This window comes from Stenella coeruleoalba (genome assembly GCF_951394435.1).
Source record: "Stenella coeruleoalba genome assembly, chromosome: 12".
In the NCBI taxonomy this organism is placed as follows: domain Eukaryota; kingdom Metazoa; phylum Chordata; class Mammalia; order Artiodactyla; family Delphinidae; genus Stenella; species Stenella coeruleoalba.
In genome coordinates, this window is record NC_137158.1 from 77,499,358 (window position 1) to 77,516,581 (window position 17,224).

General features: G+C 36.1%; 1 long non-coding RNA gene across 2 annotated transcripts in view; it reads left to right on the top strand.

The window, feature by feature from the left end:
- Nucleotides 1-17,224, top strand: part of LOC307195400 — a 108,987-nt gene that overhangs the window by 58,135 nt on the left and 33,628 nt on the right. Inside the window, exon 3 of one of the 2 annotated variants that reach the window (XR_013830829.1) lies at nt 1,508-1,650. This is a non-coding gene — a long non-coding RNA (uncharacterized lncRNA). Of the gene's footprint in view, nt 1-1,507; nt 1,798-17,224 lie in introns of those variants that run through there. The other variant, XR_013830830.1, reaches the window with a different exon arrangement.

The window sequence follows — 17,224 nt, forward strand, 5'->3', positions numbered from 1 at the left end:
AAGAGAGCAAGAGAAAGAGAGAGAGAGAGTCCTTTTCCTATGTTTTCTTTTTGAAACTTTATAGTTTTAGTTTGTACATTTAAGCTTATGATCTATCTTACAATAATTTTTTGTGTATGTTGTGAGATAATGAGTGAGGTTAATTTTTTCCCCTCATTTGAATATTCACTTTTTCTAGTAACATTTATTGAAAAGTCTTTTAATTCTAATTGGATTATCTTATCATCTTTATCAAAAAACCAATTATCAAATACATTTGGGTTGATATCTGGAGATTCTACTCTGTTTTATTTCTCTACTTTTTCAAACTTTATTCCAATTTATATTGTCATAATTACTGTAGCTTTATAGTAAATCTTGAAACCATGCTGTTTAAGATTTTCAATCTTGGTTTTTCTTTTTCAAGATCTTGGCTATTCTAGATGCTTTCTACTGTATATAAATTTTAGAATCATGTCAAATTCTACAAGTGTACAATAATATTTAAATTCATTGTGTACAAATTTAGAGAAATAGTGAAATGCTGTTATGAATAACAAAATATTTATCTTAAAATATTCCATATAATGATTAATCTTTGATTCTTACAATAAATTGTGTTTTCAATGACCTAATCTACTTATCTATCTATATCTATCTATCTATCTATGAATTTTATGGCTTTTCTTATAAAAAGCTCAAGTAAATGAGTTAGGAGTGAATTTTGTTCTTGCTGTTTTTGCTTGTTTTAATAACTTTAGAACCAGCTTTCTCCACGTTTGCCCATTTGATCTTTTAAAACTCATTTTGCTACCACAGCTTATAATTTAAATTAAATTGTCTAAATGTGAATTTTCCTGCTTTGCTTCTCTAGTAATTTCTTTGATATTAAAATTATGCTTGTCACTTAGATATCTTCAGGGATCTGCCCTAAAAGGAATACATTAGTGAGACTGTCCAATATAGCATCTATGATTTTTTTGAAAATTGATTTTATTCTACTAGGGAGACAATAGACTTTATAACTGAGTAAAATTTAGAAATTAATGAGTTTGAACTTCTAGCATCAAATTTTTACCTTAAGCAGTCAATTAAATTGTTACCATTAATATAAGTTCCATATAAGATAGGATTTTTGTTTGCTTTGTCTATTCCTATATGCCAAGCACTTAGCTCAGCTCCTGGCATATTGGGGGATGAATATTTGTAAAATAAATAAATGAAATCTACCCTGATTCATTTTTAATGTTCAACGTTTTAGTAATCTCATGTATAGTTATTTCACTAAAAGAGAAATTACTTAAGATTTTACAGGGCATTTATGCTTAATAGAATGCAGAAACTGTTTGATGGGCATTAAATCCATTTACCTTTCCTTCTGAGTTCATAGCTAGACTACTTTTCTTAGCCTCTCTTACAGTTAAATGTGATTGTGTGATTCATGTCAGGCCAACAATTGCAAGTGGAACTAATTAGTGCCACTACCACGCCTGATCATATATTCTTCTGATTGCTCTCTTCCCTGTAGGCTGGATTGAAAGGGAATGCCCAGTGACACCATGGAAACCATATGCTGAAGACGGCAAAGATTGCATTATTAGCCTGGAACCCTGAATGGCTTCATGGAGTAGAGAGTCCCTCTCCCTCACACCATCTCTACTTAGACTTTATGTGAGTAAGAAATAAATACCTAATATTGCTGCACTACTGAGATTTGGCAGTATTGTTTGTAACAGTAGTTAGATTTATCTCGATTAATACAAAAGTGTTATCTTAAAGTGAAGTGCTGCCATGACAAAAATCTAAATGTGTGTCATTGACTTGATAATTTGGAGGCAGGAAGTAATGAAAGTGATGTAAAAAGGTAGATGGCATTGCTGGTGGGAAAGCAAAATTGTACATTCACTTTGGAAGACAGTTTGTCAGTTTCTTACAAAACAAAATATATTCTTATTTTATGATCCAACAAGCATGCTGCTTAGTATTTAGAGTTGAAAATTTATGTCTGTACAAAAACCTGGACACAGGTGTTTATATTTATAGAAGCTTTGTTTTTGAAAGCAACCAAGATGTCCTTCAGTAGGTGAATGGATAAATAAAAGTATGATACATCCAGAAAATGGAATAATATTTAGCTCTAAAAAGAAATGAGCTATCAAGCCAGGAAAAGACATGGTGGAAACTTAAAGGCATATTACTAAGTGAAAGAAGCCAACATCAAAAAACTGCAAACTGTGGAGTCCCAACTATATAACATTCTGGAAGAGACAAAACTATGGAGCCAGTAAAAAAATCAGTGGTTGCCAGGGGTTGGGGGAGAGAGGGATGAACAGACAGAGCACAGAGGATTTTTAGGACAGTGAAACTATTCTGTATGATAATCCAGTGGTGGATACATATTATTATACATTGTTGAAAGTCAGAGAGTGTACAATATCAAGAGTGAGCCCTAATGTAAATAGTTATGGACTTTGGATGATAATAATGTGTCAATTCAGGTTCACTGATTACAACAAATGTAGCACTTGGGGCCAGATATTGATAGTGAGGGAGGTTTGTGTGTGTTGATGGGTGGTGGGAGGGTGAAGGGAGGGATGATAATATGGAAACTCTCTGTACTCTCCACTTAATTTTGCTGTGGACTTAAAACTTCTCTATAAAATTGTATATTAAAAAAAGATAGAATGATGGAAAGCCATATTCTGTAGTGGCAAAAGAGTTAGAAAATTGTTACCTGTGATAATATGGAAGGCCAACCATAAGTGTATTCATTTGCTAGGGCTGCTGTAACAAAATACCACAAATAGTGTGACTTACATAACAGAAATGATTGTCTCATAGTTCTGGAGACTAGAAGTTCAAGATCAAGGTGTTGTCAGAGTTGATTCCTTATGAGGGGTGTGAAGAAGAATCTGTCTTATGCTTTTCCTCTAGCTTCTGATGGTTTGCTGACCATCTTTACTCTTCTGTGACTTGTGGAAGCACCATCCAATCTTGGCTTTCATCTTCATATAGTGTTCTCCTTGTGTGTATGTCTCTGTGTCTTAATTTTCTCTTTTTATAAGAACACCAGTTATATTGGATTAGGGGCCCACCCTATCTAGTACGCCCTCAACTTAATGATTTACATCTATTTCCAAATAAGATCACATTCTGAGGCACTGGGGGCAAAGCCTTCAATGTATGAATTTTGTGGGAACACAAGTCAACTCATAATACCTGTCAAACCTAGAACTGTAAGAGGACAAATTTAAACAGAATATTTGTAGTGCATTTTGGTTGATATTAGTTGAGTGTAACAAGGAAATGACGAAAAAGATGGGCTTAAGTAACCATTGGCTGGTGTAGGCAAAAAAGGTTGTGAATAGAGTGATTCCATAAATATGGGGTTTCAAAGAGTTAGAAAAACCACAAACAGTAGGAAGTAAGATTGAAATAACTTTGATTGACAAAGATCTTCCCACTCAAGCTTGAATTTCTCAAGACTGCTGCTATAAAGTTAAAGAGAATGGAATAGAGCAAGGTGGTAAAAACCAGTTTGAGTTGATAATTATTTCTAGGGGAAAAAAAAACACCTTTAAGTGTGGTTATTGGCAAATGAAATGATTAAAAATATACACGTCAGAAGACTATTAAGCAGTTGATGAAATGAGACCAATTTTTTTAAAGGTTTTGACCATTCAAGTTCTAAAACAAATTTTAGACTGTCAAATATGCACAAGTAGGAAGTAGACTATGAAAGCTATATAGCTCACAAGCAGGGCAAAGTTTTCAAAACCAACTTCAGATGTGTCCATGAAGGAAAATGGACACAAAGAAGCTCACGTAAGGCGGATTCAGTGGCCACAGAGAACAATGGACATGGGATCTTATTCCTTCCAGAGAGCAGAACTGGAGTCATTTAATGAACTCTTCCTGGGCCCAGGAACTTCACAAGGCTTGCCACAATACTTCCAAGTTACTATCTCCTGACATTACTGTGTCTTTCTGTTGCTTCTTTCTGATTGTGAGTTTCTATAGCTCTGTTTGTTCTTATTGGTTATATGGGAGGGTAGGAGTGGGGCCGTGTTGCCATTTTTATTTTATAGATCACCATAGCATGGATCACAGCTGGACATAAGTAAAGGAAAGTGAATTGTGTGAAAATCCTAGTCTTGTACATCTCAGGAGATAGAGCTAAGGCTTTCTCTTTGGGCAGTAGGTGGCTGTGTTTTATCAGAAGATGAACACCAGTATGTGGTCACTGGAAGTACTATCCATGACAGAGTCCAGCTGGTTTTTCACTCAATTCTTTCCTCCTGGGCACAAAGCTATAATTCAATTTCCAGCCACATTTGCAGTTAAGTATAACTACATGACTAAATTCTGGCCACTTCCATGTCTAGACAATAAACATCACTTGCATGACTTTCTGTCTTCTCATTTTTCACTTGCTTGTTGTGTGTCAATGCTAAGGACCCCTTTGAAAGCCATGGGCTGAATATTGTTCAAGACTCCATCAGCTTGCCTCCTTGAATGGCTTGAGCAATCTCCACCCCTTCATGCCAATTAGTTTTACATAAGTAAGACATAAATTTCTTTAAAGGCATTTTATTTTATTTTATTTTACTTTATTATTTTATTTTTTTATTTTGGCTGCATTGGGTCTTTGCTGCTGTGTGCGGGCTTTCTCTAGTTGCGGTGAGCGGGGGCTACTCTTTGTTGTGGTGCGCGGGCTTCTCATTGCGGTGGCTTCTCTTGTTGCAGAGCATGAGCTCTAGGCACGTGGGCTCCAGTAGTTGTTGCATGTGGGCCTTAGTAGTTGTGGCACGAGGGCTCGGTAGTTGTGGCCCACGGGCTTTAGAGCGCAGGCTCAGTAGTTGTGGCGCACAGGCTTAGTTGCTCCACTGCATGTGGAGTCTTCCCGGACCAGGGCTCGAACCCGTGCCCCCAGCACTGGCAGGTGGGTTCTTAACCACTGTGTCACCAGGGAAGCCTCAGGGAAGCCCCCTCTTCACTCTCTCCTGAAACTGATTTTCAAGGTGGTGGCTTCTCACAATTCCCAAGACTTCAAAGAGAGGGTGAGTAGAACAAGCAGCATTCTCCACTTCTGCATTTGGTCCTGAAACTGTGGTTAATATTCATGACTTCCCTCCTCTGCATCCTTCCAGTTTCTCCTCACCCTTATCCAATAGTTCTGCTAGTGTTGCCTGCTTGCACATGGATACACCAACATCATGGGTCTGAATTACTGATTACCATGACCCTGTCATACCATGGCTGCTTCAATTGCTCATTCTGGCAATAATCAGGCAAAAACTAGCAGGAGGCATCCAGCATGTAACTAGAGTTCTAGGCGAACTCCCCCACTGCTCCATTATATAATTGTACCTCTCTTCTTATGCTAATAAATGTGAATTACCACTGCTAGTATATTAGCTCCTTTCTTTGCCTGCTGAATATTAGGTGAAGAAACCAGGATGAGTACTCCAAAGTAACCATGCAACAACGTAGCTACTACCTGGTATAAATGTCCCACCCCTAGGGACAAAGACCGCTAATTCAGCAGAGCCTAAAGGTGTTGTGATGGTTAATTTTACATGTTGACTTGACTGGGTTAAGGGATGTCCAGACAGCTGGTAAAACATTATTTCTGGATGTGTCTGTGAGGGTGTTTCCGGAAGAGATTAGTATTTGAGTCAGTAGACTGAGTAAAGAAGATTACCCTCACCAGTGTGGGCAGACATCATCCAATCCATTGAGAGCCTGAATAGAACAAAAAGACAGAGATATGGCTTATTCCCTCTCTCTCCTTGAGGAGGTACACACATACTCTGCTCTCAGACTTTGATGGTCCTGGTTCTCAGGCCTTTGGACTCAGACTGAATTAAACCACTGGTTTTCCTGGTTCTCCAGCTTGCAGGTGGTATATTGAGGCATATCCCAGCCTCCATAACAGCGTGAGCCAATTCCTTCTGTGATATCTATCCATCTATCTATCTATCTATCTATCTATCTATCTATCTATCTATCTATCATCTATCTATCTATCTATCTATCTGTCATCTATCTATCTATCATCTATCTATCTATCTATCATCTAACTATCTATCTATCTATCATCTCCTATTGGTTCTGTTTCTCTGGAGAACGCTGACTAATACAAATTTTCTTCCCAAGCTGACACCAATAACTCTGCTTTTAAAAGATCAATTCATTATGTACACAAGCAAACAGGTACTGGCTGGTATGGTATATGAATGGATTTCATTGCCATCTGTCCATGGTTGCAATTCTTTTACCATAAAGAGAGTCACTTAAGTTGAGGCAATATTCATAAATTCATATTCACATTCATAAATCAGACACTGTGAGTTCTTGGACAGTAAATCGTACTGCCTCCCAAAGCTGCAGTCTTGGTAATTATTCCATATATGGAATATATATCAATTTCAATTAAAAAATATTGCTGTACATGTCAAAACTATTTCTACCATCAAGAAAATAAATGTTTAAATAACAAGAGATAGATTATGTATTATAAGTGTTTCCTTCTTTTGCCCGTGAACACTTCTTTAATTAGAATCAGCTGACAGACATTAATATAAACACCAAAATGCATGCTCAGATTAATGAAAACAATAAAGCAACTCACTGGTTAATGAGCTGATGCATGAAATTATCATAATTATATCACTATGGAATCTTAAGCTTCTTAACACATAAGAAATAGAAAAATGATTTTAAGAATTATAAAAGGCCATGTTGCAGTAAGGAACACATGCATATGTGATCATGGACTACAAAGTATAAGTCTACCAGAGCGTTTCTTAAGAAAAATGTCATTGTCTAATATCCAATGTGTTTATATACTTAAGGTTATTTTGTAAGCAACTCTCCAGCTCTCCAAAGCATAGTGCACACCATTTTCAAATATCACAAGAAAGTTTTTATATTCATTTGTTCAATACATTAAAAAATCACAAACATAGGTATTTTTCTAAATATGTCCTTATTTTGACAACAGATTTTAAGGTTCTTCCATTATATCAGTCCTTCTGAAATAAATTTATAGTTCAGTGCAATTCCAATAAACATTTTTTTAAATTAAACTGTTTTTTCAATTTATGTGGAATGCTAAAGATGTTGTTTTACCGTATGTTGTTGTAGATTAAAAGTGCTTAAGGCTATGTGACATTGGTCCATGCATATAAAAATAGTTGAATGGAACAATCAAGAGCCTAGAAATAGACATATGAATACATGGAGGTATGGTGTGTGACACCTGGCATTGCATACAAGTGGGAAAGAATGGATCAAACAATAAATGTTTCTGAAGCATGGGAAAATAAGTGTTGTTTTTACCTCACACCATCCAGAAAAATCAATTCCTTGTGAATCAGAGACTTTAATGTGTAAATAAAACCTTAGAATTTTTTTGAAGCAAATTTGAGGGGCAGGAGGAATTAGTGCTGTAATTTCATGGTAAAGAGAAAAGTCTTAAGCTATATATTTTTATGCACAAGCCATTGGGGAGAAAATTAATGAAATTTTTCTAAAGGAAAAAAATTACGTTCATCAAAAGACAAGATACAAAATTTAAAAGAACGAAAGAGTGGGAGAAAGTACTTAAAATGAATGCAGTTTCTAAATATTAAAAGAAAAGCATCATCCTACTCTTCAATTAGAAAAAGACTCAATGTTATGAATAGGTAATTCCCGGAAAGGGGGAAACGCAGTGTAGATTAAAAGCACATGACAAAAGTCTGACAAATCGAAAAAACACTTAGGAAGCAGAACAATAGTTGCCTTTACTGAACTGTAGTGGAAGTATAAACTGGTAGAACACTGCTGGAGAGAAATCTGGCAGTATTTAGTGAAATTAATCATGTATATACCATATAATGCAGCTATCGTCCTATTCTATGACATATAACTCAGAAAAGGCTATCACACATCCCTAGAGGGACATATATGAACATATTTGTCAGAATATTATTTATCATAGTGAGGTCAGTAGACAAGCTAAATAGCTAGCTGTATTAGTTTGCTAGGGCTGCTCTAACCAAGTACCACATTGGGTGGCTTACATTACAGAAATGTATTGTCTCACAGTTCTGGAGGCTAGAAGTCCCCAATCAGGGTATCCACAGGATGGCTTCCTTCTGAGAACTGTGAGGGAGGATCTGTCCCATGCCTCTCTTCTAGTGTCTGGTGGTTGCTGGTAATCTGTGGCATTCCTTGGCTTTGTAGAATCATCCCCTGCTCCATCTCCATAAAATGTTCTACCCATGTGTGTATCTCTGTGTCCAAACATCCCCTTTTATAAAGATATAAAACATATTTGATTAGAGCCCACCCTAATGATCTCATCTTCACTTGGTTAAATCTGCAACAACCATATTTCCAAATGAAGCCACTTTTTGAGGCTCAGGACTTCAATGTATCTTCTTTTTGGGGACGCAATTTAACCCAGAACACTACCAATAGGGATATAAGTGACTAAAACATAGAAGACGTTTCAAAGGAGTGCTAATGTTGATTAAAAATATAATATTGAGCCTGAAATGCTAAAACTGGTCAATAGCCCAATACCACTTCAAGCAAAATTTTAAAAATAACACCAACAGTACACTACATATTTTATAAATATTTATGTATTTTATAACAACGTGCACCACAGCCATATATCAAAACATTAGAGAAATACAAAGAGTGTAAAGAAAGGTGTGCCCAAAGTAAGAATGAAGGGGATAATAAAATGAGGTTAAATAATTAAATTAGATTAAAAGTAAAATATAATTAAACACAAAAAGAAACCGATAAATAAAACAAGAACTGGGATTCACAGAATTGGCAAGAATATATCATGTTCAAGGTTCTCTTGTGCATTTAGGTTCAGTCAATTATTTTTATTTACTATCCAAGCCCTTTGCCTACAATTTTGTTATCCACCTTAATATTGCCTCCAATTCAGAGTTCATAAGAGAACCTCTCTTTTGGCTTTAAGTGTTATTTATTTCATTTGCAAATATTTCTTACTACTGTGTGGTGTACCCACAAGGAGTGGCTACAGTAACTAGAGTTATTGGGAATAATCTTTATTTTAGAATATAATAATTTTACTTATTGAACATAATGCATTTCATTTATGATCAATAAAACCTAACCCTCTCTCACTTGCACATTTTTTTCAATTTTATAACTCCATATTTAAATAAAAACAAAACACACATTATTTTACTATGTATTGTCAGATTTCTCTCCAGAAGGGCTGTACCAGGTGATACTAACAGTGCACAAAAGTGTCTATATCCCTACGTCTCCTCTTCTGACCCACACTTCCTACAAGTTATTGCTTTTTGAAAAATATAAAATTGTCTACCCATCCCGAATAATTATTGTAAGCAAATGCAACACACAAACACATACACATACATGCTCATACATAATCTCACATTTGGAATCCTTAACATGTTTTTTTCCAATAGTACTTTCCATTTTGTAATTCCATTGACTTTGATTTATTGGAAACACTCACAAAAGACCCAGAGATTGTTACATAAATGGTATTCTGTTAGCAGGTCAACCCTCTTTAGAGTTTGTGAAAGCCGGAAAAGAAGCCTTTAGGCTTATTGCTTTGGGAGTGATTTAACCAAAATGAGTGATGAGTCATAGAGGTGATACACTTCTAAATCTCACCAAAGTAAAACTGTGTACTTTTCTTTTTTTAACATCTTTATTGGGGTATAATTGCTTTACAATGGTGTGTTAGTTTCTGCTTTACAACAAAGTGAATCAGTTACACATATACATATGTTCCCATATCTCTTGCCTCTTGCATCTTCCTCCCTCCCACCCTCCCTATCCCACCCCTCCAGGCGGTCACAAAGCACCAAGCTGATCTCCCTGTGCTATGCGGCTGCTTCCCACCAGCCATCTACCTTACGTTTGGTAGTGTATATATGTCCATGCCTCTCTCTTGCTTTGTCACAGCTCACCCTTCACCCTCCCCATATCCTCAAGTCTGTTCTCCAGTAGGTCTGTGTCTTTATTCCTGTCTTACCCCTAGGTTCTTCATGACATATTTTTTCTTAAATTCCATATATATGCATTAGCATACGGTATCTGTCTTTCTCTTTCTGACTTACTTCACTCTGTATGACAGACTCTAGGTCTATCCATCTCATTACAAATAGCTCAATTTCATTTCTTTTTATGGCTGAGTAATATTCCATTGTATATATGTGCCACATCTTCTTTATCATTCATCTGATGATGGGCACTTAGGTTGTTTCCATCTCCGGGCTATTGTAAATAGAGCTGCAATGAACGTTTTGGTACATGACTCTTTTTGAATTATGGTTTTCTCAGGGTATATGCCCAGTAGTGGGATTGCTGGGTCATATGGTAGTTCTATTTGTAGTTTTTTAAGGAACCTCCGTACTGTTCTCCATAGTGGCTGTACCAATTCACATTCCCACCAGCAGTGCAGGAGTGTTCCCTTTTCTCCACACCCTCTCCAGCATTTATTGTTTCTAGATTTTTTGATGATGGCCATTCTGACTGGTGTGAGATGATATCTCATTGTAGTTTTGATTTGCATTTCCCTAATGATTAATGATGTTGAGCGTTCTTTCATGTGTTTGTTGACAGTCTGTATATCTTCTTTGGAGAAATGTCTGTTTAGGTCTTCTGCCCACTTTTGGATTGGGTTGTTTGTTTTTTTGTTATTGAGCTGCATGAGCTGCTTGTAAGTTTTGGTGATTAATCCTTTGTCAGTTGCTTCGTTTGCAAATATTTTCTCCCATTCTGAGGGTTGTCTTTTGGTCTTGTTTATGGTTTCCTTTGCTGTGCAAAAGCTTTGAAGTTTCATTAGGTCCCATTTGTTTATTTTTGTTTTTATTTCCATTTCTCTGGGAGGTGGGTCAAAAAGGATCTTGCTGTGATTTATGTCATAGAGTGTTCTGCCTATGTTTTCCTCTAAGAGTTGGATAGTTTCTGGCCTTACATTTAGGTCTTTAATCCATTTTGAGCTTATTTTTGTGTATGGTGTTAGGGAGTGATCTAATCTCATACTTTTACATGTACCTGTCCAGTTTTCCCAGCACCACTTATTGAAGAGGCTGTCCTTTCTCCACTGTACATTCCTGCCTCCTTTATCAAAGATAAGGTGACCATATGTGTGTGGGTTTATCTCTGGGCTTTCTATCCAAAACTGTGTACTTTTATATTTAGAAATAAATGAATCACCAGGAAAAGGAGAAATAATAAGTTATTAGGGTTGAGATCACAGAGCTGCACCAATGGATCTGCAGAGGTATAAGAAAAAATTTCTTACTGCTGTATGCCACTGGGACTTGGGACTGTATGTCTGAAGCAACAACTGTCAGTGGCCATTTACCTTAGAAACTGTGGATATTTTTGGTCTCTAGGTGTGTAGTGAGTTCTTTCATTCTATGGTTTCTTATTTTTCTTCATCAAAGGAAAACATTCTTCTATTATTCCTTCAATTTTTATTTCTAAGCCATTACTCCTACCCTCTTAAGGAAATTCAATTGTATTTATGTTGAATTTTTATTCTTTCTTATTATTTGTTATCTCTTCATTGGTCATATTTTAATCTGAATTCTGAATGGTTTTCTTATATATTTCCTCAACATCATTGAATCAATTTTCTATAAGGCAGTTTTAATAGAGTTTTAAAACCTTAATTGTAGGTTTTCTTTTTAATTATGTATTTAAGCTTTCCTTTCCTCAATGTATTATTTCAACATTTTGTTTTTCACTTTTATTTTCCCTTATTTTCGACTGAGAACACAAACTTTAATTTTATGCAATCTTCTGTTTTCCAAAATAAATCCCTATTGATGCATCCTAATGGTCTCATAATTGTTATCGAATTCCTCCTTTTCAGGTTATAAGCTGAGCATGAGCTGAAAGCCTCTCCCTAGTCAAATGTGTGATGTTTATACCTTTGTATGTATCTGCTACCCTAAAGAGAAAACTTCTAGTTTCTATTCTGCTCTTCTTTCTGGCCCATGATGTCCCTTAATATCCCAAAATATAGAACATGCAGAGGGAAAACCTAGCATTCCTGTACAGCAGTTCTCAACACCAGCCTATTAATAAAGCATTTAATGAGTTTTGCACTAAAATTTGCACTTGTCCATCTGTTAGTTACAGATGCTTTATTTTCCTGAAACAGCTATTTAACAAATGTCGTTTTAAAATAAATGAAAAAATAAATATGTCAGGGAGTTTCCAATTTGACTTATGAAATAAAAAGCTATTTTATTTCTTGAAGTTTCTTTCACTCTTTAGCAGTCATTTCTCCCAGGAAAACTGTGGTATTTCCCCTGCAGCCATTTCTGCAAATTCTTTGAGAATAAGCTATCAATATCTCCATTTCTTAGTTATTCTGTTTTCTTAGTCCTTATCACACATAAGCCAGAAAAAAATATGTGTTTAACAGAATGGAGCATCATACACATGAAGCTGTTTTATGAAATCTCTATTAAAAATGAATTCTTTAAAAAAAAATGAATTCTTTGAACCTCAAATCAGGATAACAAAATGTGTCATATGTTACTATTGAAAATGAGCTCTCTCTCTCTCTCTCTCTCTCTCTATATATATATATATAAACTGACAGTCTCGGCCAGGAAAAATGTAGATATCTTAAGTCTTTCCTACCCTGCTCCATGCCCAGTAAACTGAGCTGAAACAAAGAATGGATGATTGAGGACAGATGAATCTAAGGGAGAAATATGCAAATTGACCTTTAAAAATGGCCAGACTGTGAGGATATTTCTATTTCCTCAAATTAAATAACTAGGGTTGGGCTTCCTTGGTGGCACAGTGGTTAAGAATCCTCCTGCCAATTCAGGGGACACGGGTTCGAGCCCTGGTCTGGGAAGATCCCATATGCCGCAGAGCAACTAAGCCCATGCGCCACAACTACTGAGCCTGCACTCTAGAGCCCACGAGCCACAACTACTGAGCACATGTGTCACAACTACTGAAGCCTGCATGCCTAGAGCCCATGCTCCACAGCAAGAGAAGCCACTGCAATGAGAAGCCCGTGCACTGCAACGAAGAGTAGCCCCTGCTTGCTGCAACTAGAGAAAGCTCGAGCACAGCAATGAAGACCCAACACAGCCAAAAATAAGTAAATTAAATAAATAACTAGGGATGAGGAAACCAAAGGAAAATTTAATTAACTTGCTCAAAGCCACAACATAGTTGTGTCATGAACTCATAATATGGAAGAAATACCTTTGACTTAACATCAAAATAATTGCAAAGCCTTTCAGGGTAAAACAAATTATAGACAGTTGGAAAAACATATTTAGGATGTATAAGGGGGAAGTTATAGCTAGAGATGTAGATCTAGAAGTCAATGTAAAGTGAACCTTGAACTCATGCAGTGAGATTAACCAGAAGAGATGGAGACATTTGTGTCAGCAGCATTCAAAAAAATGATACAGCAGCAAACGTGGACAAAGAATGACAAGAGAGGAAGGACCTAGGAGTTCACACATCAGATGAAAGTCATGAGCAAGAGTCCCATCATGAACACGCAAGAGAAAAAGGTCACAGGAGGCAGATGATATGGAGATGGGAGCAACCTTGGTTAATTTTGGAGAACAAAGTGTTACTATTACAGAGACCCTTTTAAAGAGAGATGAAGGAAACTTTCTGTCCATGCTACTCATCTTACATGTTGAACCTTAGTGTTGATACTTGTCAAAGGCTGTAGAAAACTTAGAAAGAGAAGATTAAGAAGATACCAGCGGATCCTATTAATTGTAAAATATTTGAGATCATTATACGAGCTTAGTCTGCAATGGAGTGGAGTAAAAGTCACATACCAGTGGATCGAGGGGTGAGTAATACTAATTATGACTCTAATAACCTCTATGGCAATGTATTGTTATCATTTCTTTAAGCATAAGACAAGGTAAGCAACGTATCTAATGCAACCCTGTATTCCTACAGGGTAGCCGTTCAAGGAATGTTGGTTTTCTGAATGGTGAATAGAGTAGAAGTAAAGAGTATAAACTCTATACTCCATGTCTTTTATGAAAAAAGGGGTGGAGTCAGAGCCAACCGTGAGGAAGAGACAGGATCTAAAAGGTATTTTCTACTGAGAAAGGCATGATGCATCAGATTTTGTCTAACCACCAGAAAACAGAGAACTTCTAAATAAAGCTTTAAAATCTTTTAAAATATAGTAGTAATTGAAATAAAACCTTTTTAATTGCCTTTGAAATGTACATGTAAGAATAAAATGATTCTGTTGTATAAGCTTTTACCTTTCAGGAACCAATAAAGTTCATATGCTCTTATTGTGGGAATTCAGAAGACAAAAATAATAACTTGTTTATGAATCTTATGTCAAGAATAGTGTGTGATAATTTTATTTAATGTACCTACTAACAACTTACTGTTTTGAACACAGGGGACTTAATTATTATTGTGTTGTTTTAAACACTATTTAATACAAGGGCTTTATTTCTGTGAAATTTTCTCTTTGGAGCATTTAATGATGGAAAATATTTAATCATCTCAAAGCGATGTCATGTATCTCCTGGGCTGTGGATTACATGAATATTTATAAACCAAATTTTCTTCAAAACCCTCACATTAACATTTTTAAATTAAAAACAAGGATGGAATAGAAAATAACACATTGAAGGCTTAAGTTCTACAAAATTTAGATGGAATTTTATTTTATTTTATTTATTTGTTTTTGACATCTTTATTGGAGTATAATTGCTTTACAATGTTGGGTTAGTTTCTGCTGTATAACAAAGTGAATCAGCTATACGTATACATATATCCCCATATCCTCTCCCTCTTGCATCTCCCTCCCACCCTCCCTATCCCACCCCTCTAGGTGGTCACAAAGCACAGAGCTGATCTCCCTGTGCTATGTGGCTGCTTCCCACTAGCTATGTATTTTACATTTGGTAGTGTATATATGTCCATGCCACTCTCTCACTTCATCCCAACTGGCCCTTCCCCCTCCCCGTGTCCTCAAATCCATTGTCTATGTCTGCATCTTTATTCATGTCCTGCCCCTAAGTTCATCAGAACCATTTTTTTTTATATTCCATATGTATGTGTTAGCATATGGTATTTGTTTTTCTCTTTCTGACTTACTTCACTCTGTATGACAGACTCTATCTAGGTCCATCCACCTCACTACAAATAACTCAATTTCGTTTCTTTTTATGGCTGAGTAAGATTCCATTGTATATATGTGTCACATCTTCTTTATCCTTTCATCCGTCGATGGACACTTAGCTTGCTTCCATGTCCTGGCTATTGTAAATAGTGCTGCAATGAACATTGTGGTACATGACTCTTTTTGAATTATGGTTTTCTCAGGGTATATGCCCAGTAGTGGGATTGCTGGGTCGTCACTAATCATTAGAGAAATGCAAATCAAAACTGCAAGGAGGTATCACCTCACACCAGTAAGAATGGCCATCATCAAAAAATCTACAAACAATAAATGCTGGAGAGGGTGTGGAGAAAAGGGAACCCACTTGCACTGTTGGTGGGAATGTAAATTGATGCAGCCACAATGGAGAACAGTATGGAGGTTTCTTAAAAAACTAAAAGTAGAACTACCATACGATCATTTGACATTTCTTAAACTACAACCCTATACTGCTTCTCTAAACATTGTCTATGAGCCACTTGCATTACATTTGTTAGGTTGCTGATTAAAGATGCAGATTGCCATGGCTAACATAAGACCTACTAATATAAACTCTTTGGATGTTGAGTCAGGTAATCCACATTCTTGCCGAGTGGCGCAGGTGAATCTGATATACATTAAATTTTGACCAAGAGAACAAATTAAAAATGGGCAATTGTTTTTATATAGCCATCATATTAGTGATACTGAAATCTGAAAAATATAGAGAAAATGAAGAAAATTCCAACCCACTCTTATTTATTAATACTGATGCAAAATTTAAAATCATATAATAGTAACTGGAGCCTCAGAACATTCAAAAATTTAATTTATTCCAAATTGAGTTTATCTAGGACTTCATAGATTGATTGACATATGGTATTTATAACTAATACAAATTCAAAGGAGAACAAATATATTATCATATCTGATCAACTTAACACATGCCAAAAGGATATTTATTAATGTTAAATATTCACCCCAACTCAAAAATTAAATATAAACAAGCAATGTAGAAAGTTACAATAGATTACGCAGCTGCATGATAATTCTAACAAATATGTTTATTTCAATTGATATAAACTGAATTTGAGAAATAGCCCTGATAAAACACAAATTTTATAAAGGGAAAATATATACTATCTGGCTACCTTCCTAAACCTAATTGTTTCTGCCAGTTAATTCTCTTGAATATTTCAGACAATAATCACATCATCTTCGATAATAATTATATTTCTTCTATCACCTATATCACCTTCTCCTATTATTTAAAAAAGATAACTCTTTTGCTTTTCTAATTTTATTGAGTAGCACCTCCAGAAAATCATTAATCAGTAATGACCATCTAACATAACCTTGTGTTATTTTTCACTGTAATGGGCAAAACTATAAAAATATCTATTTTTCTCTATTACGTGATAAAATTTAGCTTGTTAGTGAGATATCTATCTCCTTAGCTATTGCTCATTTTTATGGTCATGGACTTCTTTGATACAAACTCATGAAGGGTATGGACCCCCATGCCTGAAGCCTGCCAGATGTGTATTAACATATATATTGGAGTAAAATTAAAGAGTAGTTTAGAGATGCACCTTAGCCCACCCACGGATCATCTAGGAGTCTAAGAACCAGTCTGTGAACCAACCACCCTCAGCTGCCTGCATTCTTCCTTTTTGGCTGCTTCTCTCTTCTGCCCCTAGCAACTATTCTCTACTAACCACCTCCACAGCCCCCTGTGAATCAAACCCCTTGGCTGCACCTCCAAATTCGCCATCCTTATGGTAACGGTGCCTCTTGGTTATTGGCAGTTAAGCACTACCACCACTTGGGTAGTACTTTCTTTGAGACTTCTCCATTCCCATGGATATTAATGAGCCCAACTCTGTGATGGCTTCATCCGCTGTCATCCTCGGATTGCAGAGAAGAGCTCCCACTGAATTTAGTGCAGCTGGTTCCCTTCTTCCCAGCACACTCCTGATGGCCTTGATGAATAGTTATGTCTTTCAGACCTTTCCTTGGAACGTAAACTCTGGCGGGCATCGTGACCTGATATAA